The sequence below is a fragment of the Pinus tabuliformis genome, chromosome X (genome assembly GCF_031772625.1).
Source record: "Pinus tabuliformis cultivar Carrire ecotype Pingquan chromosome X, CPIR1, whole genome shotgun sequence".
NCBI classification, from domain to species: Eukaryota; Viridiplantae; Streptophyta; class Pinopsida; order Pinales; family Pinaceae; genus Pinus; species Pinus tabuliformis.
The window spans coordinates 353,306,595-353,317,137 of NC_142308.1; the positions used below are offsets into that span (position 1 = coordinate 353,306,595).

General features: G+C 40.1%; 1 long non-coding RNA gene and 1 pseudogene across 1 annotated transcript; both read left to right on the forward strand.

Moving 5' to 3' along the window:
• Window positions 1-1,241: 1,241 nt before the first annotated feature.
• On the forward strand, window positions 1,242-1,973 carry LOC149139949 (UDP-glucuronic acid decarboxylase 6 pseudogene; annotated as a pseudogene).
• Window positions 1,974-2,290: 317 nt separating this feature from the next.
• Window positions 2,291-4,037, forward strand: LOC149139950 (uncharacterized). The gene is made up of 3 exons (XR_016264656.1): window positions 2,291-2,909; window positions 3,316-3,741; window positions 3,915-4,037. It is a non-coding gene; the product is annotated as an uncharacterized LOC149139950 (long non-coding RNA).
• Window positions 4,038-10,543: the final 6,506 nt, after the last annotated feature.

Below are 10,543 nucleotides of genomic sequence, written 5' to 3' on the forward strand. Positions count from 1 at the left end.
ATTTTGTTTTAGTTTTTTTAAGTTTGTCCATCGAACAAAATTCTCAGAGTCAAGGTAGCCCACTGTGAAAGATTGCATGCTGGTGATATGGAGTATTGCATGTTGGTTGAATGAGGTCGCTTGAAGTTTGTCTGAGCATTGAAGGGCTTAGTGTTGTTCATGAGGGTGACAGCGTTGGTGCTGGTGTAGATCTGAAAGTGTGGATCTGCATAGTGGATGTTTGCATGTCTTGTTGCTGTAGATCTGAGCATAGGTGTTGAGGCTCACTGATCTACGTGGGATTTTGACCTATGAATAGTGATACGTGGCTTTGAAGAGGCATGAAGCTTCTAACCGCGGCCAGATCTAAGCCGGCATGTTGCGCCTCTGTCAGTGATGGCGTGGATGCCTAGATCAGGAAGTTGGAAGGCAGCATGAGTTAGGGAGAGCTCGCGGATCAGTGTTTTTCCATGGATGGTTGTCTGGTTGGGGCCAATGTGGATCAGAAAGCTTAGAACGTGCTGGAGACTGTGGCATGCGATCAAGCGATCTCAAAAGCGTCTTCCAAGCACCCAGTTGACAGAAGAAGAGGCGCTAGTCTATGTGGCAGTGTTTTTTGTTTGTGATTTTCAGGATTAAGAATAACTAGGTGGCTCGTTATTTGGTTGTCACGATGATACATTGGATGGAAATTTTATGTTTGTATCGCAAATGGGCTTCAACCCATTAGCTAACATAAGTGGCAGTTTTCGTCAGTGATGCTCTGCTGAAGCGAAGGTATTTATCGAGTCTTGCTAACGTCAAGCGTTATGGATTTTCTCATTCACGAGTGGAAGCTGTTAAAAGTGTGTAAATATGTTCCGAAAACTGCTAATGAACAGAAAGAGTCTCAGGGCTGCAAATTACGTGTATGGCATAAACAGGAAAATAAAAGGTATCACTTCCTAGAACATGGACCAGAAGTAGACGGGTAGACATTCTTACAGAGGAAATCAAGAAAGTCTCGATCAAAGAGAAATCCACTACCGCGAGCTGCACAAAGATCTAAATCTAGGACCCAATTTGGGATGCTATCTTCAACTTCGTCTACATCAACATAGATTCAATACCTCAGACCTAGACCATAGCACTGGTGTGGAGATCTGTTGGGGTTCATTCCTCCCTCAAATCTGATATATAATAGCTCTAAGGGCCTCGCAAGATCTTTGGATTACACTGGTGGATCGGAGGATTAGTGCTATAGAAGACGAGAGTGCTTGACGATGACTGCCGCTGATTCATCAAATGGAGCTACTACCAATGCTAGTTATCAGACGGTTCGTAGGCCTCCTCCAACTCCCTCGCCCTTATGTTACTCGAAATTCTCATAGGCAAATCTGCGAATTCTAGTGACAGGGGGAGTTGGCTTCATTGGATCTCATTTGGTAGATCGATTGATGGAATCTGGCAACGGTGAGGTGATTGTTGCTGACAACTTCTTCCTCGGATCAAAAGATAACCTTAGGAAATGGATTGGGCATCCAAATTTTGAACTCATTCGGCATGATGTGACTGAGACCCTGTTGGTAGAAGTGGATCAGATCTATCATTTGGCGTGCCCAGCATCACTTATATTCTATAAATATAATATAAAGACTAACGCGATTGGCACATTGAATATGTTGGGACTTGCCAGTGACCCTCTTGAGCATCCACAAAAGGAGGAATATTGGGGTAATGTTAACCCTATTGGAGTAAGAAGTTGCTATGATGAAGGAAAGCGTGTCGCAGAAACATTAATGTTTGACTATCACAGACAACATGATTTAGAGATTCGCATTGCTCGAATTTTCAATACTTATGGTCCTCGCATGAACATTGATGATGGACGTGTTGTTAGCAATTTCGTTGCAGAAGTGCTCAGAGGTGAAGAACTAAAAATGCAAGCTCCTGGCACTCAGACCCGCAGCTTCTGCTACGTTTCTGACATGTTGATGGGGAGTGTAAAGACCTGAGCACTGAATTGTTGCGGTGTCGTGGTGTTCACCAGGGGTTAAATTTGACGCCCGTATGGACGTATTTCTCTTTTTTACCCGTAAAATACGTTTGAGTTTTAAATTTCCACGTCATAGGCAACTTGCCATTAATTTCCAAAAACGTCATATTGACAGGCATGTTTAAAAATTAAAAGTTTAAATTTTTTTTATATATGTCATACGGTATACCTGTGGGCCGGCGACAATTAACCCAAAAGCAATGGTCCTTCGGGCCGTTCTGGTTCTGGTTAATGCGTTTTGCACGATCCGTGTTAAAAACAGAACGGAGCTGTCTAATCGTACCTGTCAGTTGTATCTATCCGCACGATATATGGTGCATTTTTAATAGAGACGTTAAATATCATCTTGCATTTTGTACCGATTTGTGCCCCAGCTTCACTCTGGGATTTTTGTGGCAGGACCATTCCAGCGCTTCTCGATTTCACATCTTTCATCCTTCGAGGTGAGAGCGCAACGATGAACGAGGTGAGAGGGCAACGATGAATGAAAGGTGAGAAGCTCAGCTGCCCTGTCTCTGATACAAGGGGGTAACCACGAAAGAAGTTTTTTGTGTTAAATTTGTACTGGATAGCTATGTTAAGGGTGAATTTCTGATGAGATTTTCCAATGAAGCCTCTGGATGGTCTCCCGACTTCCGGATTTAATGGTGTGGTGGCCTCGGTTACTGGTGTGGTGGTTCGATTCTACCTCTCTTTGCTTTCTCCCATGGTGAAGAAGCTGGTTGGGGTTTTGAATTTTCCGCCGGAAATGTAAGAAAATGCAGTAGAAGACGGAGGGGCGGATGAGGAATCCATGTCAAATATCCAGTGTGAAATCAGAGCGGAAGATTTGAGAAAATATTTCCGAAGCAGAGGAGTTATTTTGACCAAATTCTTTACAATATAATTTGTTGGGGTAAGGAAATGCGTTTTTTCTTCTTCACTGCTGTGAGTGGGATGTATGTTGTTTGATCTAATGGAGGAAGCGAGTTGTGCTGTCATATAATCTAATATTTTCGTTTCTTTCTTTTCCATTTCTGATTCCTTGGTGCTAACATTTATGGTTATGGTACGGCGATAGATCATTTGTTCCTATAATTGTATGCTGATTCTGAAATTTTTAGATTTCTCACTTTAATTAATTATTTATATTAATCTGAATTAAATTAATTAGACTGAATTAAATTTACTGGACAATAGATATCAGTTCATATGTCATTGTTTTTTCATTTAATTTCCTAAAGGTGTAATTGATTTATTTTTAACGTTTTTTCATTTAGTTTCTTCACGGTGTAATTTGAATATTTATTTTATTATTACAGGTGATCTGTCTCTGGAAAAATAGCATATGGTGCTGGATTGAGATTGAAAGATTGAAGATCATTTGGAACTTTTAAGAACGAAAGTTCTAGGGTTGTTGGAAATGAGAGTAGAAAGAGAAGAGATGTCTCTGAACCTACATACAGCTCTGCTTATTCTCCTTCGGCTCCTCTGTCTCTGTTCTGGTTTTTGTGTGTGTTCGTGTGTTCTGGAAGCGCTTCCAATGTGTTGTGTTGTCTCGTTGTTTCTCTGTTCATGTTATATGTCTTATGCGTGTTGTGTGTGTGAAATTGTTATTTGTGTTGTGTATGTGAAATTAATAAAAATCAGAGCGGTTGGAGGGTGAATAGGATTGGAATATGTGAAAATAGTGGAGCATTTGGATTTGAATCAACTCACACGTTGGATATGGACATGAAGACACTTAGGTATTTGTTTTTTTCATGGCTTCGCTTTACTCTCAGTGCATTTTTTTTTCTCTTCTTGAAAATTAAATATTATTATATCATTGCACTTCTTTGTGTTTATTAGCCGACTGTTTTTTTAATTAAATGGTATGATTGTAGCAAGAGATCTTGATCTTTTAATTTTTCTGTTTCAGGTTATGTGAAATTGTTAAAAGTTAGAGAGGTTGGACCTTGGAGGGTGAATATGCTTGGAATCTGTGAAAAAAAAGGAATCAAGACTTGAATCAAATCACACGGTGGATATGAAGTCCCTTAGGTATTTGTTTTTTTCTTCTTCTTGAAATTAAATATTATATATCATTGCACCTCAGCATCGGGATTCAAATCAACTCACACGTTGTGTTATCACTGAAAATGTTGTGGAGCCAAAATTTTTTTAGCCTAGCTTAAAGACAGGGTGTTTTCGCAGCGCTACATGTTTAGGCGGTTTCGTAGCGCGCTACGAAATTGGGGATTGGCTTGAGCTTTCAGCAGAAGGTTCATATACCTAAATTGTGATGATAAGGTTCCTGCCCGAATGGTGCTTACTACTATTGACACTGCAGTGTTTAGAGCCACACCAGAGCCTTTTTGGTCCATCACAAACAGTTGTTCAGTTGGCAGCTCGTTGGGAGCAAAATATTAGCCTGCTCTAACTCTGCATTTGCTTTACAGATGACTGATATAGGTGAAAATGTCGTGAATCTTATTAAGCACGTTGGTTCATTATTAATGCACATATTGAAGACATGAAAGTGAATTGTAAGGGAATATCTGCGCTAGTATGAAGGGAATTTTAATTGGTGTTAGTTAGTAACATGGATTTTGGAACCAGAGAGTAGATGTCAGAGTGGTATGTGATGATCTATCATTGCAAAACCTGTGTACTAGTGTTTTCTGGTTCGATATCTGTGGCCTGGCGCAGTTATCATTTTCAGTGATTGCGGGAAAATGAGCTAGTTACAGGATGAGATCATGTATGATCCTCGGGAGCGAATTGAAATTGCCCAGAGTCATGTTTTCTACAGGCTTTCACTCCTAAGACAATTTCTGCAACGACAAAGGCATTGGATCCTGAATCTAAGGAAGTGCATATGTCATCTTCAGGTGTACATGATTGTGGGATCGCGTACGTGTCAGTCATGAGTTTTGACAAACGAAACGTTGAAGATGTGGCAAACGATATTAGCTGTTCGTTCATTAGCTCTGCCACCGACAAAAGACAGAGACACATGGTCGAAATTAGCTTATCGTTGCCAGAAAGGTGTTCATATTATTTAAGGTAATTCCGCCTTGATCAGATTGTCGCAGCATGATCCAGAATTACTACTCCAAATACAAACTGGTAACTGTTAGTGTGTTTGAGACCTATTGTGCATATCTGGAACGAGAAGTTGCTTTGGGAGGAGGTTATAAAATTGAGAAAATGCAGATATCAGCAATGGTAATGGCGATTCGTGGAGTGATCCCGTCAAAACTCAAGCATTCAGTGTTTGCATGTGTAGTGCTCTTGACATTATGCCATCTATGTCTGGCGGCACCGTCATCAGAATTGGTGCTCCTAAAGGTGGAACGCCGGATTGACTTGACATCACCCATTATACGGGTTGTTACATTCTTGAAGGTTGAAAATACTGGTTTGGGCACGACTTCAGAAGTTTTCTTGCCTTTCCTCCTGACCAGGTTGAAAATCTGGCGTATCTGAAAGCAGCTGCCTGTAAAGGAAAGGGTAAAAATAAGGTTTCTGTTTCACTTATAGTGAGCCCTTCTCAATCAGAGGACGCACCTGGTGGTATAGTTTTATTTTCAAGCTCTTTGGTGACGACATTAAAAAGGGTGACACTGTAACTATAGAAGTGCTTTCAGTCTTTACACATTCAGTGAAGAAGATCCCTTAGGCACAAATTCAGCTTGTTCTTTATCGTGACAGTGCCTACTTTCTTTCTCCTTATCTAGTTAAAGTGCAAACCACAGCCATCAAGACCAAATGCTAGAGGCGCATCATCTTTTAAGAGTCTAGTGGCAAGACTGCCACCTCAAGCACATTCGGTTTATTACCGAGATGAAATTGGGAATATTTCTACTTCGCATCTGAATCCCTGGAAGTACGAGCTGATGTTGAGAAGAATTTGTGTCTGGCTTTACGTATCATACAGGGTACAAGGCAGATTGTGGGGAGAAGCCTGTAGAATAATATAGAGTTATCTCTAAAGAAGCTTCGCATTGGAATGAATCTGGCAGATATTGCAAAGTCACGTCAAAATTCAATAACAGTTGATGAAGACAATACTATTCAAAAGGTTAACTATCAGGTGGAGCCTCTAAATATTGACCCTGTATCTCTTGCAAACCCTAGAGATCAAGACAACAAAACAAGTGAATCTCCATTTGGCGATTCATTTGCAACTCGTACCCAACCCTATGATCTCTTCCAAGCAGCAAATACTCTACCTGATGTGACTTCTCAGAAAGGAAGTTCATTTGTTCATGATATATTACAGAGAAGATCGAGGTTGCTTCCAGAAGAAACAAATGGATCCTCGGGTCTACTTAATTCACTGGTTCATATCACGGCTCTGAAATTTGAGAATAAAATTAACCAAGCTCTTCATGGCCTAAAAAAACAAAATCTCAAGAAGCAGAATATAAGTTTGCCCAAGAAAAACTATATTCCTAGAAAGATTTTCTATTGTTCCTCTTTCAGGAGCTACACATAGAAAGCAATGAATTTACAAATGTTTCATCCTCATCCTCTTTGGAAAACTTTGATGATTTGCTTGTAGGTGTTTCAGATCGAGTTGGAAGACTGAGGAAAGAGAGCTGGGACTTAATGCTAAACTAGTAAACTATGTTCCAGCCAAAGTATCTCCAGAAAACAGAGGAATCCGGGCATGCTGTTTGAGTTTTTTAGGAAAAGCTATTGACATTGAAGCCTGGCAGCTAAACAGGATTACTTGCAAATTGTTGTTCATTTGTTGGAATGAGGAGTAGTCAGAAAGTGGAGGACCAGTTATCTATGGTGGAACAGTAACTTTCTGAGATAATGCAGGATGCAGTGATTCCATTCCTGAGTGCGTTGGTAAAGCCAGAGCTTCTAAGGCACCAAAACAAAGATATCAGGCTCATTGTTGTTACTTGCATTAGTGAGAATCACACTCGAAATGTACCTGCTTCAACGCAAACAATGATAAGTTTGGTTTGAATGAGAGGTAGACTGTGTTTTTTAAAAATCACACAGCAGTTTCGTAGCGCGCTATGAAACTGCTGTAGATGGTGATTTTAAACGCACAGCAGCTATTGTGATACTGTGAGCGGGAGTTGAGGAAGAGAAACACCTGTATATCAATACCACTTACAGCACATCAGAAACATGGCAGCATTCCATACTTGGGGTTATTAAAAGAGCTGGGACATGTTGCTGAATTTTCGAAGGATGGTAGGAGACAGGGACCTTAAAAATAGGTGTTTTGATTCTGATGATAAATGAGCCATCAGCGCTAACAGGTATCCAAAGTCAGCGTTCCTTGCATCTTTAGCTCAGCCATCTCAGCCTAACTGAAGGAGGACAGCTGTCAAGGATCCAAGAAGAATCAAGCATACGAGGAGAATGGAATTAGTGTTTTAGTTTGATTAGGATTTTGTGTAATTACAGCTCAGCATGTTTGTAATTAATGAATTAGTTAAATAGCATGTAGGAGTAGTTAATAGGGCCTTCGAGCCCATTCTAGAGGAGGAGGAATAGATTCCTATAAAGGGATCAGATTAGGATGTAATAGGGGTTGGAGACTTATGAAAAACAGAGTTTTATTTTAGCTGATGTAAAAGACTTATTACAGTAATAGAAAAACAGTTGTTGTTTCTTCTCAAGATTCTCAATAGATCATATTGTTCAAATGTAATGGTGGTTTATTCTCTTAGTGTTCTTTTACAGCCTTGTTACAGCATAATCACTCAGAATTCATGTTTAATGCTCTGACTTCCTGTATGCTTGGTAAGCTGTGGTTTATTGTAAAGTATGTTTGAACATCTGATGTAAAGAGCCTTGACGTCCATGAAATGACTGTGCTTTTGTTTACTGAATGTGTGAGACTCCATAGCCCAATGAAGACTAATTTGATATTTGTCCAACCAGCTTGTTTTCATAAACTGTTTGAAGAGTTAGCCATCTTTTCTTGTTAATATTTCCTATCAAAAATCAGTGAGAGAGCCCTCTCTGACTAAGGAGGCTAATCCTTAGTCTAAAGTCTGGTTGAAATAGTTACATGAGATCTTGCTAGGTAGCATCCCTTAGTACTGATTTTGTGATAACATTTTGGTGCGTCTGCCGGGAGTCTGAAGTCTATTCATTCCCGAAATCAATGGCTGAACTTCTGAAGGTAGCAGGAGCTCAGGCATCATTTTGAGGCTGCAAAACTACCTTGGCGACTCCACACATCAAAGAATAAATTAGAAGGTGACTCCACTGCTAGAAGATCAGTAGCTTGATGAAGTTTCAAGATGGATTCCACTGCAAGAATGAATGCCAGGTATGCTCCTATGAATCGGTCTCATATCCCTGGTTTTCCAAATCCTATGCCAAAGGTTGATTGGTTAGATGATCTTCCAATATTCAAAGATGAAAAGAAGGATGATGCTGCTCTCCATTTGGTTAGGTTTCACATGCATGTACGCAGTCTTAAGGTTCATTTCCCTGAAGATTGTCTCATGAGGATGTTTATGGCCACTTTAGAAGGAGAAGCATGGTCTTGGTATAAAAGTTTGGAAAATGGTTCATTATCTTCTCTTGCTGATTTCCATGATGTGTTCTGTGAAATGTATAAAGAATGTTATCCTTCTTTGTTGCTGCTCAAAGATTGCTGTAGGCATTCTTTAAATCTTATTCAGTACTTGGAGGATTGTTATGGTGATGATGAATTTACAGATGAAGAAATTTTAGAGGCTCTTCATAACAATGTTTTTCAGCACCAAGGAGAAGGTATAACATTCCATGAAGCACAGCATGAAGAGCAGCAAGAGTTTACCTGTGAAAACCATGTTTTATCCTTTGATATTGATGTAGAGATGCAGCAGATTTGTCAGGTTTCAGATCATGATGGAGATGAAATTGATTGCACTCAGCAAGAAGAAATATTGGAGGAAATTTTCTATGACCCTCAGGCAGAGGAAAAGCTTGCTCAATTTTGTAATTCCTTGCAGCAGCTTACTCCAAATAGTAATCATAATAGTGAGGAAAATTCCATTGTTTGTTGGAATGATTCAGAAAAGCAGCTGGATAGCTTGTCAAATAGAAAAGTGGATAGCACATCAGAGGGGTCTTGTGTGGTTGAGAATCAGTGGCCTGAAAATGAAGAGTGTTATCATGATCATTATTTTCAGCAGCTTTCTATGACAGAACACAAGGAGAGAGTGCCACTTCCTTTCTCTTTCACGTTTAAGGAGCTATACATGGTTGTTGAAGATCAGTTTGCACAACCTGAAGGTTACAAGAAGAATCAAGCTGTTCATGTGTTCTGGGATCCTATAGCTGATTACATGGAAGAGTTTTACTCTCCAGTGTTTCAGTTTACTTACAAAGATCAGAGACAATTTCAGTGGCAGCGGTCATCACACTATCACATTGGCTCTGAACTCCGATGCAGTCAAAGAAATCAAATATCAGATAAGACAAATGATTGGCTACATTGGAAATTTCATATTGATTGAGCAGAAAAGAAGTTGAAATGGTTAGGGTAGGTAGGTAGAGGTAATTGCAAATAAGCTCAAGGTTAACTGAGCATTTCTTTTTTCAGTAGATGTAGCTTTCTTTCTCCTACAGGGATGATTGTCGAGCAAATTTCAGTTTGTCAAAATGGATAAGGCACTGGAACTGCAGGTTCTTAGTGTACCACAAGGGCACACTATCCCAAGTGGAGCCACTGTTATCACTGAAAATGCTGTGGAGCCAAAAAATTTTTAGCCTAGCTTAAAGACAGGGTGTTTTCGCAGCGCTACATGTTTAGGCGGTTTCGTAGCGCGCTACGAAATTGGGGATTGGCTTGAGCTTTCAGCAGAAGGTTCATATACCTAAATTGTGATGATAAGGTTCCTGCCCGAATGGTGCTTACTACTATTGACACTGCAGTGTTTAGAGCCACACCAGAGCCTTTTTGGTCCATCACAAACAGTTGTTCAGTTGGCAGCTCGTTGGGAGCAAAATATTAGCCTGCTCTAACTCTGCATTTGCTTTACAGATGACTGATATAGGTGAAAATGTCGTGAATCTTATTAAGCACGTTGGTTCATTATTAATGCACATATTGAAGACATGAAAGTGAATTGTAAGGGAATATCTGCGCTAGTATGAAGGGAATTTTAATTGGTGTTAGTTAGTAACATGGATTTTGGAACCAGAGAGTAGATGTCAGAGTGGTATGTGATGATCTATCATTGCAAAACCTGTGTACTAGTGTTTTCTGGTTCAATATCTGTGGCCTGGCGCAGTTATCATTTTCAGTGATTGCGGGAAAATGAGCTAGTTACAGGATGAGATCATGTATGATCCTCGGGAGCGAATTGAAATTGCCCAGAGTCATGTTTTCTACAGGCTTTCACTCCTAAGACAATTTCTGCAACGACAAAGGCATTGGATCCTGAATCTAAGGAAGTGCATATGTCATCTTCAGGTGTACATGATTGTGGGATCGCGTACGTGTCAGTCATGAGTTTTGACAAACGAAACGTTGAAGATGTGGCAAACGATATTAGCTGTTCGTTCATTAGCTCTGCCACCGACAAAAGACAGAGA